Consider the following 14247-nt stretch of genomic DNA (forward strand, 5'->3'; position numbering starts at 1 on the left):
TACTTAACTGTACTTAAGTGTACTAGACTAGGTCTCGACTTTACTTAACTAAATTCCAATTCGTAAACTCAAACGAACATAAAATATTTATTAGATAACCACAAACTCTTACATGGGAGACGCCACTTGCAGAGACAAGTGCACATTTTATTATAAATATAAAATGAGTATAATATTGTTGAAAGTTCATATAAATATATAGCTATTAAGCAGCTGGTACTGGTTTCCCCATACTTGTGGTCCACAAATCTGAAAATAAATAATATGATTAATAATATTATTTATTTTGCAACTTCTACTGTACACTTTGACTGCAATGACTCGAATGACTTTAAACCACCTGAGTTCACTCGTGCATGAACTCAATATCCCAATCGAACCGACCTTACTATAATTAACTAAACACGTGTTAACTATAAACAAACAACTTTACATGTTCGATTTTGTACAACTTTGATAAATACATTTAAATTCTAATTCGTAAACTCAAACGAACATAAAATATTTATTAAATAACCACAAACTCTTACATGGGAGACGCCACTTGCAAAGACAAGTGCTCTCGAACACACAAAGAACGGGAAAATAGCATTGAATATTTATCTAATTTTTGAATTTCGATGATCAGATAACTGACTATGCTGGAAAGTCGTTCTCTATCGTAACCTTCGTTTCCTCTGGCCTGTTCTAACCCGTTATGTTTCAAGAAAGATCTTACCAGAAGTACAGGTGTTAGCACTGGCTCTTGTATACGAGAGACGAAACCTATGAACATTTGACTACTTGTTGAATGTTATTCTAACTAGATATTAATCAAGGTGTATGACAGCATCTTTAATATAACTATTCAAATAAATTTATTTTGTTAAATAATATACAAATACTGTAAACCAACTTATTTTCGCGGATACTTTATTTCGCGTTTTGCCTATTCTTGTTCCCTTCGCGGCTATTTAATTTCGCGATATTCTTTTTCTTAGTAGAGTTTAATAAGAAGAGATCCAAATTTTAAATGTTCGCGACAATTTATATTCGCGTTATTTTTCTACTCGCGAAATTCGCGAAAATAAATCGCTCGCGAAAATAAGTTGGTTTACAGTATACATGTCTGAAATTCAGCCTTATAGCTTCAATATCAATCAATATTGTTTAAACATTCGCCCTAGTGACTTAAATAATATGCTAGTTACTTAATTAATAAACAGCCTAGTTGCTTCTTCACGGGCCACATGCTTAGTGTCTTCAACAACAACCAGGCAAGTGCCTTTAATTAAAACTTGCCCAGTGTTTTCAACGATAAACAGCCTAGTATCTTTAACAACCAGCCGATAATTTAAACAACCAGCTCAGCGTCTTCAATAAATAAACAACTTGTCCAATGTATTGAACAACAGTCAGCAGTATCTTCAATAACAACATACAGAGTCTTCATCAACAAACCTGCCAAGTGTCTTCAACAACAACCTACCCAGTGTTTTCAACATCAACATGCCGAGTGTCTTGAATAACTACCAGCCAAGTGTTTGTAATACAAAATGCCCAGTGGCTTTAACAACAACAAGCCAAGTCACTGCAAGTGTCATCAACATAAACCAGTAATTCAGTAAAAGAATTGAACGATGCCCAATGTCTTAAAAACAACCGGCCCATTGGCTTTACAAACAACCTGCCCAGTGGCATTTATAAAATGCCTGGTGGCTTAATATAACTATCAGCCTATATCGTATAACGACATGACCAGTGGCTTAAACAACATCATGTCGATATGTTGCGTCAAAAATAACATGTCCAGTTGCGTTTATAACAACCTACACAGTGGCGTCAATAATAATTGCCCAGTAGTTAAAATAACTATTAACCCATGGATTTAATTATGAAATGCCGAGTGAATTCAACCGCCTCCTTTCGATTGGCATTACTACTAATTTTTCCCCGTTGTGTCAGTTACAACATGTCCAGCGGCGTAAATACTAACATGGCCAGTGGAGTCAATAATAACATGCCCAGTGGCTAAATTTAACAATCAGCCTTGTGGTTTAATAACAACTTGTCCAGTGTCTTCAATAACAACACGACCAGCTGCGTCAACAACAACCTGTCCATCGGCATCAATAACAACCAATCCAGTGGCTTCAACCATAACCAGCCAAGCGTCTTCATTAACAGATTCCCAAGTGGATTTATAAACAACCTGCCAAGTGGCGACTATAACAACCTGCCCAGTAACGTAACAAATAACCTGTCCAGTTGCTCAACACCAAATTGCCCCGTGGCGTCTAAAACAACAAACCAAGTGCGTCAATAACAACATGCCTAATGGATTAGCTTTAAGCCCATGGTTTGAATAACAACATGCCCAGTGGATTCAACAGTATCTTGCCCAGTGGCTTCAATGTCAACACGCCCAGTGGTGACAATCATATCTACCCCAGTGGCGTCAATTCTACCTCGGCTAGTGTCGTCAATAATACCTCGCCCAGTTGCGTCAATAACAACACACCCAGTGGCGTCACTTACAACCTGCCCAGTGGCTTCAACAACATCTTACCCAGTAGCTTTAATGTTAATCCGTCCAGTGGCCTCAATAACAACACGCCCAGTGGCGTCAATATCAACACGCCCAATGGCGTCAATAACAACACGCCCAGTGACGTCAATCACAACACACCCAGTGGCGTCAATAACAACCTGCCAAGTGGCTTCAACATCATTTTGCCCAGTGGCTTCAGCAGCATCTTGCCAAGTGGCTTCAATGTCAACCTGCCCAATAGCTTCAATAACAACACGCCCAGTGGCGTCAATGTCAACCCCCTCAATACTTAAATAACAATACGCCCAGTGGCGTCAATAACAACACGCCCAGTGGCGTCAATATCAACCTGCCCAGTGGTTTCAGTAACAACACGCCCAGTGACGTCAATAACAACCTGTCCGGTGGCTTCAATAACATTACACCCAGTGGCTTCAATAACAACACGCCCAGTGGCGTCTATGTCAATTTACCCAGTAGCGTCAATAAAAACACACTTATTGGCGTCAATAACAACCTGTCCAGTCGCTTCAACAGCATCTTACCCAGTGGCTTTAATGTCAATCGGCCCAGTGGCCTCAATAACAACACGCCCAGTGGCGTCAATAACAACACGCCCAGTGGCGCCAATCACACCACACCAAGTTGCGTCAATAACAAACTGCCCAGTGGCTTCAATATCATCTTGCCCAGTGGCTTCATCAGCATCTTGCCCAGTGGCTTCATCAGCATCTTGCCCAGTGGCTTCAATGTCAACCTGCCCAGTGGCTTCAATAACAACACGCCCAGTGGCGTTAATGTCAACCTGCTCAGTGGATTCAATAACAACACGCCCAGTGGCGTCAATGTCAACCTGTCTAGTGGCTTCAATTAAAAACACGCCCAGTGGCGTCAGTAACAACCTGTCCGGTGGCGTCAATAACATTACGCCCAGTTGCTTCAATAACAACACGCCCAGTGGCGTCAATGTCAACCTGCCCAGTGACTTCAATAACAACACACCCAGTGGCGTCAATAACGACCTGTTCAGTGGCGCCAATAACATCACGCCCAGTGGCTTCAATAACAACACTCCCATTGGCGTCAATGTCAACCTGTCCGGTGACGTCAATGACATTACGCCCAGTGGCTTAAATAACAACACGCCCAGTGGCGTTCATGTCAACCTGCCCAGTTACTTCAATAACAACACGCCCAGTGGCGTCATAAACAACCTGTCCAGTGACGCCAAAACACCACGCCCAGTAGCTTCGATAACAACACGCCCACTGGCGGCAATAACAACCTGTCCAGTGGCGGCAATAACATCACGTCCAGTGGTTTCAATAACAACACGGCAGTGGCGTTAATGTCAACCTCACAAGTGACTTCAATAACAACACGCCCGGTGGCGTCAATAACAACCTGTCCAGTGGCGCCAAAAACATCACGCCCAGTAGCTTCAATAACAACACGCCCAGAAGCGTCAATAACAACCTATCCAGTGGCGGCAATAACATCACGCCCAGTGGCTTCAATAACAACACGCCAAGTGGCTTCAATGTCAACTTGCCCAGTGGCTTCAATAACAACACGCCCAGTGGCGTCAATAACAACCCGTCCAGTGGCGTCAATAACATCACGCCTAGTGGCATAACAAAAAAATACGCCCAGTGGAGTCAATAATAACACGCCCAGCGGCGTCAGTAATTACTCGCTCAGCGCCGTCAATAACAACATGCCCAGTGGCGTCATTAAAAACACGTCCAGTGGCGTCAATAACAACACTCCCAGTGACGTCAATAATACAATCTGTACAATGTCTTCAATAACAACACTTATAGTGGCCTCAAAAAACCCGCCCAATAGTTTCAGTAACAACAGTCCAGCGGTTTGAATAACTTTAGCCAATTTGTTAATATTACGACATGCCTAGTGGTTTCACTTACAACTAATCCAGCGGCTCCAATAACAACCTGTCCAGTGGATTAATTGATTAATAGTCTAGTGCCTTAATATAAATATCAGTAGATTTAACTCAAATCAGCCCAGCAATTAAGAAGATGGTTACTCAAAAAGTAATAAACTTAAAAGAAATGTACTAGTATCATTCCCAGTGGTAGATTATGTAACAATAATCAAATTGAAACTCTTAGGAACTGTATTATAATATGTTAGTTAAAGCTCATGTTAACTATATACTTTTAAATAGTACTCATTAAAAATCTTATGTATACTGGACTGGATACCATGAAAATAAGAACTAAATATGATGTATTCCCAAACGTGTTGTTTAACTACATGTAGGTAAAAAATGATCCTCTTTTACAAATCCTTTCTCTGGATTACCTTTTGAAACAATTTCCACATTTCTATATAGTTCTTGATAAATATAACAGTATAACTGGTTGAATCATAATAAACGGGATACAATAACCATTATCAATCATGTCTAAAACGATTGAATTTGTATAATTTATCTTTTATATTATAAAAAAAAAAATGTTTTTCTCATTTCCCAAAACAGATCATGAAGAGGGAATCTTTTTCATATTCAATATCATGTACTGAATTGTATCTAAATATTAATTTTATATAATAAAATTTTATATTAAATATTATGAAAAAACATACATTATGTAAACAATACTTATCACCTTGATGTTTAGCATGCTCGTGTTACTTGTTTTACTTGGTGCGTCAAGGTCCGTGTTGCAGCGGACCTAATCTTCTTCTCATCATCGGAAACCTCAGCAAGCTCGTATATGACAGGTATTCTTTGGCTGTATCCCTTCCTGCTGGTGACTTATCAGCAATCGTAAGAACTTGTTCCGCTTAGAAATTGTTCAAGGTTATGTCTGCAACTTTGGTTAGCAGGTCTATCTGTTATGTCAGTACCATAAAGTCATAGAGGATCTTCACGTTCAGAACTTGCCATATTACGAAAATTACAAGTTGGAGAGAAACTAATAAAATGCAGCTGTACACTTTGACTGCAATGACTCGAATGAAATTAAACCACCTGAGTTCACTCGTGCATGAAATCAATATCCAAATCGAACCGACCTTACTATAATTAACTAAACACGTGTTAACTATAAACAAACAACTTTACATGTTCGAGTTTGTACAACTTTGATAAATACATTTAGTCTGATTCAGTACTTGATGATCTTTGTGTAGTCTGAAATGGTCTTGACTATGGCTCGAACTGTCTCGACTAGTCTCGACTCAGTCTCAACCAGTCTCGACTAGTCTCGACTCAGTCTCAACCAGTCTCGACTCAGTCTCAACCAGTCTCGACCTGTCTCGACTAGTCTTGACCTTCAGTTTTGACTGGTGTAAATCAGCCCATTTAACTAAATTAAATATTGATCTTACAAAATTCAAGCTTATTAGGTAGTTTGGTTAATTGCTGTGAAATGAAAGAATTTAATTTTACAATAGGTAAAACAAAAATTATTATATATATTTAGATAGGCATCTTTAATTTTTTTAATAACTTTTTCAAATCAAGTGGGATTTTCATCAACCTACGAAGCTATTTCAGATATATATTAGGCTTACTAAATCCCATGTCATTTAGTTTTTTGTTGTATTGCTGTAAAATTTAAGAATTAAAGTAAATTTGGTAAATAAAGCTAGGATTTGCAATTCACACAAAATAGAGTTATACACTTTATTTTTTTTAATAACTTTTTCAAATCAACTTGGATTTTCATCAAACTATTTAGGTATCTTAGATATATATTAAGCTAACAAAATCCCAGGTCATGTAACTTTTTGTTGTATTGATGTCAAATTCAAGATTTAAATTAATCTAGATAAAAAAGCTAGTTTGCAGTTCGAACAAAAAAGGAACTCAATTTTCGGCTCTCTCTTGACACCATTTGCGAGTATGGTCTTAAGGAAACGATGATAGTCCGTCGGAAGGGGACGATAAATGGCTGACCCGTGTTAAGAGAGAGCCATATCTCTTGCACGTTAAAGCACTCGCACCCGCAAAGTGGAAAGGGATTAATCTAAGTTGCAAAACTTGTTTCCCAATCCACTCTAAATAAATATGTTTAAACTAACAAAATAGGGATAGTACACTTTAATTTTTTTAATAACTTTTTCAAATCAACTTGGATTTTCATCAAACTATGTTGCTATCTTAGATATATATTAAGCTTACTAAATCCCAGGTCATTTTATTTTTTGTTGTATTGCTGTCAAATTCAAGATTTAAATTAATCTAGGTAAAAAAAGCTAGCATTTGCAGTTCGGACAAAATAGAGATTAGAACACTTTAATTTTCTTAATAACTTTTTTAAATCAACTTGGATTTTCATCAAACTATGTAGCTAATTTAGATATATATTAAACTTACTGAATCCCAGGTAATTTTTTGTTGTTGTATTGCTGTCAAATTCAAGAATTAAATTAATCCAGGTAGAAATAGCTAGAAATTGCAGTATATGGACAAAATAGAGATAGCACAATTTAATTTTTTTAATAACTTTTTCAAAAAAAATCTTGGATTTTCAACAAACTATGTAGGTATCTTAGATATATTTTAAGCTTACTGAATATCATGTCATTTGTTTTTTTTTTTGTATTGCTGTAAAATTTAATAATTAAATTAATCTAGGTCAAAAAAGCTAAAATTTGTAGTTCAAACAAAATAGAGATAGTTCACTTTAATTTTCTTAATACCTTTTTCAAATCAACTTGGATGTTCATCAAACTATGCATCTATCTTACATATATATTAAGCTTACTGAATCCCATGTCAATTAGTTATTTGTTGTATAGCTGTCAAATTCAAAAATTAAATTAATCTAGGTCTAAAAAACTAGAATTTGCAGTTTCGAACAAAATAGAGATAGTACACATTGATTTTTTTAATAATTTTTTCAAATCAACTTGGATTTTCTTCAAACTATATAGCTACCTTGGTGAAGTTTTAATCTTACTAAATCCCAGGTTATTATGAAGTTTGATGTATTGCTAATTTAATTTAGGTAAAAAAAGCTAGGATTTGCATTTTTGTCAAAATAGAGATAGTACACTTTAATTTTTTTCACAACTTTTTCAAATCAACTTGGATTTTCATCAAACTCTTTCTTTGCAATATATTGATCTCACTGAATCATAGGTTATTATTTAGTTTTGTGTATTTTTGTCAAATTTTATTAATCCAGGTCAAAAAGCTAAGATATTAGAAATATATCTTTCCTCATAATTTGGGAAAAAGTATATATATTTTTTTTTAATTTTAATTCATTCCTTTTGATATATATTATATAGATATATCAAAAAGTGATGAAACATTAAAGAAATTATTAAAATAGTTTTTTTCTGATTTGTGGTGATTTAAAATCAATACCTTCTGCTTGGGGCAAATTTATTAAAAACATAACATCTACCAGAGAGTTTCTAAATATTGAATAACATTTATTCAAAGTTGCAACGTCCTGTTAAATCTAAATCGCAAGGCTTTTTTAATTGACTAGATAAGTAAAACACGAGTTTAAGAAAAGATCGGCTTTCTTTTTACCTGTAAAACTCACATGTACTGATGTAATTAAACCATGTATAGTGCCATGTCATTAAATTTGACCAAAATGATATTTTAAAATTTGATTTAAATAAATTTTTACTGTAACTTTGAAACACATTTCTTTTTTTAAAAGATTATCAAGGATTGTAATGAAAGTTCATGATAATAGATTTTTGTTTTAAACCAAAAAAAGGTGTTTATTTGGTTAAAGCTGATTTAAAAAAAAAATATATGAGGAAAGATATATTTCTAATACCGTAGCTTTTTGACCTAGATCAATTAAATTCTTTAATTTGACAGAAGTACACAAAAATAAATAACAACCTATGATTCAGTAAGATCAATATATTCTAAAGATAGTTGCAGAGTTTGATGAAAATCCAAGTTGATTTGAAAAAGTTATTAAAAAAATTAAAGTGTGCTATCTCTATTTCATAAGAACTTCAAATTCTAGCTTTTTTTTTTACCTAGATTAATTTAATTCTTGAATTTGACAGCAATGCAACAAAAAATAAAATGACCTGGGATTCGGTAAGCTTAATATATATCTAAGATACCTACATAGTTTGATGAAAATCCAAGTTGATTTGAAAAAGTTATTAAAAAAATTAAAGTGTACTATCTCTATTTTGTCCGAATTGCAAATCCTAGCTTTTTTATACCAAGATAACTTTAATTCTTAATTTTACAGCAATACAGCAAATGACTAATTGACACATGATTCAGTAAGCCTAATATATATGTAAGATAGCTGCATAGTTTGATGAACATCCAAGTTGATTTGAAAAAGATATTAAAAAAATTAAAGTGTACTATCTCCATTTTGTTCGAACTGCAACTTCTAGCTTTTTTGACCTAGATTAATTTAATTTTTAAATTTTACAGCAATACAACAAACACTAAATGACATAGGATTCAGTAAGCTCAATATATATCTAAGATACCTACATGGATTGATGAAAATCCAAGTTGATTTGAAAAAGTAATTGAAATATTTAAAGTGTACTATCTTTATTTTGTTCGAACTGCAAATTCTAGCTTTTTTTTACCTAGATTAATTTAATTTTAAAATTTTACAGCAATACAACAAAAAACTGAATGACATGGGATTCAGTAAGCTTAATATATATCTAAGATACCTACATGGATTGATGAAAATCCAAGTTGATTTGAAAAAGTAATTGAAATATTTAAAGTGTACTATCTCTATTTTGTTCGAACTGCAAATTCTAGCTTTTTTAACCTAGATTAATTTAATTTTTAAATTTTACAGCAATACAACAAAAAACTGAATGACATGGGATTCAGTAAGCTTAATATATATCTAAGATACCTACATAGTTTGATGAAAATCCAAGTTGATTTGAAAAAGGTATTAAAAAATTAAAGCGTACTATCTCTATTTTGTCCAAATTGCAAATCCTAGATTTTTTTACCAAGATTACTTTTAATCTTAAATTTTACAGCAATAGAACAAAAATCTAAATGACATGGGATTCAGTAAGCCTAATATATATCTGAAAGAGCTTCATAGTTTGATGAAAATCAAACTTGATTTGAAAAACTTAAAAAAAAAAATTAAAGATGCCTATCTGAATTTATATCATTATTTTTATTTTTACCTATTGTAAAATTAAAATCTTTCATTTCACAGCATTAATCAAACGACCTATAAATAAGCTTGAATTTTGTAAGATCAATATTTAATCTAGTTAGATGGGCTGATTTACACCAGTCAAAACTAAATTTGAAGGTCAATACTAGTCGAGACAGGTCGAGACAGGTCGAGACTGGTTGAGACTGCGTCGAGACTAGTCGAGACAGGTCAAGACTAGTCAAGACAGGTCGAGACAGGTCGAGCGTGGGTCAAGACCATTTCAGACTACAAAAAGATCATCAAGTACTGAATCAGAAAAAGGTGGTATTTTCTAGTTTTCAAAAACAACTCAAAAATGCTTTCAGCAGTTTTCATGAAACGTTGATGTATTGTTTATATATATTAGCTGAAGCTCCCTTTGTTACTATTAAAACAAATGACATAAAAGAGTTTGAATATTATGACTTTTTCTAAATGACTATTTAATGAGGTGTTTGATTTTTTGTTAATAAGACTATGAGGCAAAGTGGTATATAAGGTAGAAAAATCAAAAGCACTAGTTATACACATGCAATTTATCAAGTACTTCGAATGAATTTTGACACTCTAAAAGCAATGTATTCCACTATTTTCAAAGGCCTTATTTGAACATTTTTTTATCAGCTGAGGTTTTTGATTGTACCAAGTGTACTAGTAAGTAGAATACATTGTTTAGTAGGGAAACAATGGCTTGAAACGAAATAAATCTTTGTTTGTAATGAGTTATGTGCAGCTTCGGACCCAAGTACATGGTTGGAACTTTCATTGTACAATGCATTTGGTTCTGCTTTTGAAAAGAATCACAGAGCTGAGTCTATGATAGACTCAGCTCTGTGATTTTTTTCAAAGACTATGTGCCATTTTATATAAAAGGTTAAGTGGTTGTTAGGAACTATTCCTTAATTGAGAACCTTGTCAGATATTCCTGGCCATATGCTTTCCTTTTTGTCATATTTAGAATTGTTTAAATTTAATATATTCGTACGTCAAACAAGGGACATTATTCTCATACAAGACATTAAGATAATTCTAAATACACATTCATAAAAATATGGAATGTATTACAAAGGATAGTCATAAGATATACCTGAATTGTCCTGAACCTCACTTCTATGATAGGTAATGTTAATGGAATCCTTCTCTGAATACGGGACAAACATATTAGTAGTGGTAGACCCCAATGTTCAATGATCTTCAATTGATACCGAAAATTGACTGCTAACATTCAAATTTTCAATAACAGTTAACAACAAATACATTATCACAATAACAGATAACAATAAAACTAAAAGCCAAAGAACAGCTAACAAAGAATAAGACACTAACAGCTAACAGCAAATATATTTTCAAAATAACAGATAACAAAGAATTAAATTCCCCTATAGCAGCATAACAGTTAAACCCCTTGTCCCCCTCTTAATATCATATGTAATTGACAATGGTAATTGATTTGCTGATAATTTCTGAATGTCCTTTAATTTTTTATTATTTATTTTATTAAATTTGTATTAACTGTCCCACAGAATATTAGAACATCAGAAATTATTATAAAGTATAATAGATTAGTCCCAGGTTCGTCTTTTACTTTTCTCTGTATGTAAAAACTTATAGATAGAGACTATGTGTCACTTTCCTGTACTAGTCTATCCCTTTGAGAGAAAACAAGATCCAAGCTGGAATGCTCTCTGTTAAGCTTCCAACTTGAAACAGTGGTCTGATTGTATAAATATATTATTTAAATGGTAAGTAAGGTAGTTGCTTTAAAATCGCAGGATCGGGATTAAGTAAGGTTAATGGCCGGGGATGTTGTAGGAGGGGTGCAAGGGGGGTCCTCATAACAACAAAATAGTGAATTAATTTGGTGAAAAACAGATAGCAAGGAATCGAAAAAGGACAATAACAGATAACAGTAAATGAAATAAGAAAATAAATCTGTCCAGGACCAATCCAGTAGATGACTCATAGATCTTAGTATATAACATGGGGTATGGACCTAAACAATTGTAATGTGTGTAAACAAGACGTGTTTGCTGTTGAGGCAGTTCTGCCTTGGTTGATTTTTTCCGTAACTTGTACAATACGTTATAGTATGAATGTTGAATTTTTCTGAACGAAATTACTAGTTTCTGTTTTTGATCTAGGGATATTTTTAATCTAGGGCATTCGAGGGATCAATTTTCAATGATTTAGATTTTTTTATTTAATTTTTGAAAATAGTGCAGCCAGTGACACTTTATTATCAATTTTTTTATTTTTTTTTATTTCAGAAAAAAATTAAAAGAAATAAAAAAAAACATTGATGCACAATACATTTTTTTAATTTAATGACCGTATGATAAAACGTACTTATAAAATACATAAATACCCAGATCAGTGGAGACAGGACATGTAACTGAAACACGCATGCCAGTTATGGTTATGGTTATTCTGATAATAGAAATTGACTCAAGTGACAATTCTGATAGTATCATATAAATTGGACCTAGTGAAAATTTGGATGACACCAAGTGAAACACCAATCATGCATCTTATGTGAAATAATAGAATATGGAAAACTTGGGTACAGAAGCATTGGAGAAGCTGTAGGAGTTTTAAAAGGGTATTTGTCGAAAAATTAAACCGAAGACAAATTTTAATTTGCATCAATGGTTTCTGAGCTTCAATTTTCGCCAGCAGTTAAAAAGCTTTTACAAATATGGTGGTCAGGGTCTCTTTGATGTAAATGAAAAGAGATTCAAAGGAGAAAACTAACTGCCTAATTTATCCACAAAATAGTGAACAGGAAACTTAGAAACACAGGAACGAACTACAACCACTGAATCCAGGCTCCTGACTTGGAAATAGGCACATACAGAATGTGACTGCGTCAACTTAAGCATGCTTGTTGGTGTCAAATACCTCTTATCAGGGACAGTGGTGTAATAGTACAACATAAAGATTAGTATGTGGTCATTGAATAAAAAAAATATATTGGGTGTACCAATGCTTTTTTTATAACACAATCCATACTATAAATTATTGTACAAGTAATAAGTGAATTATAATTTGTACAAAATGCTACATGTTCACATAGAACGGAATTTATTACAAAGGATAATAATAATCTATACTGGAGTGGTCCTGTGTCCAATTGATTTTAATATGTTTATGTGATGTATGTTACTGAAATTCTTCTGCAAATACAGGGCTACCCGATTTTACCAGTAGAAAGACCCCAATATATATATATACATTGTAAGAAGATGTGGTAAACGTGCAAATGAGACTATTATCCACTCAAATCACAATTTTCAATTATCTTCAATTTCTACAGATGATTGGCTGTCAAAATGCTAACATTCCAATTTTCATAAACAGTTAACAGCAAATAGATTCTCACAATAACAGATAACAAAATAGATAATAGTTCTATAACAGCTAACAAAGAATAGGACAATAACAGCTTACAGTAAATAAATTTTCAGAATAACAGATAACAAATTATTAAAACGCCCCATAACAGCATAACAGTTAAACCCCTTGCCCCCCCTCTTGTAGTACTAGAACCTGATTTACTAGAGACATATTCAAGATGCATATATTGTATTATACATGTTATATATGTGACGGTCTGTTGTAGTAATGGTAGTACATACATCTTTAGTGTTCTGGTCATTCTGTCTCCATTGCCATCTTCTTATTGCTCAATAATTTAAAAATTAAGGGGGTGCGGGTTGGGGTGGGGGAGCAATGAGAAATAAAACAATTTTATCTAAATATGAGTATGATTTGTAATAAGTTATAGAAAATATTATTTTAAATTAACTCCCTTTGACTCAGCAGTTACATCTAACCTTGTGTGTAATTGATTCATACCAAACCAAAAGATTTAATACGAATATTTATATACTAGTATCAAGTAAAACATATATTGTAATACAGTTGAACATTATACATGTACATGTATGACTAGAGATGTAATATAACTTTGGTTTTTCGTTACATATCTGTTTTTCGTTAATTTTCTATACAAATAATGCCGTAAGTTTTCTCGTTTGAATAGTTTTACATGGTCATATCCGGGCTTTTTATAGCTGACTATACGGTATGGGCATTGTTCATTGTTGAAGGCCATACGGTGACCTATAGTTGTTAATGTCTGTGTCATTTTGGTCTCTTGTTGACAGTTGTCTCATTGGCAATCATTCCACATCTTCTTTTTTTCATATATATATATATACCGTTTAAGTAAATTAACATTAATCCTGAGAAACAAGGACAGTTTGAAAAGATGCCTTTTTTTTGTGGAATAAAAATTTGATAATTATGTTTAAAATTTGGCTGAAATTTCTCGTGTAGAATGAATGTTTTACTTTTCACATTTATTTCTTTTATTCATTTGAAAATAAGGAGATGTTGTATGATTGCCAATAAGATTACTTCACCAGAAATTTTGCACATGCATTTTAAAACTCTAGATTTATATGAATGAAATTTTTTAATTTGTAAATTTCAAGTTTAATAAATCTTACAATAGCTTATAAAAGGTGATGTTGTACTAAAAGACTAAGCATGAAC

This window comes from Mytilus trossulus, chromosome 14 (assembly GCF_036588685.1).
Source record: "Mytilus trossulus isolate FHL-02 chromosome 14, PNRI_Mtr1.1.1.hap1, whole genome shotgun sequence".
NCBI lineage: Eukaryota > Metazoa > Mollusca > Bivalvia > Mytilida > Mytilidae > Mytilus > Mytilus trossulus.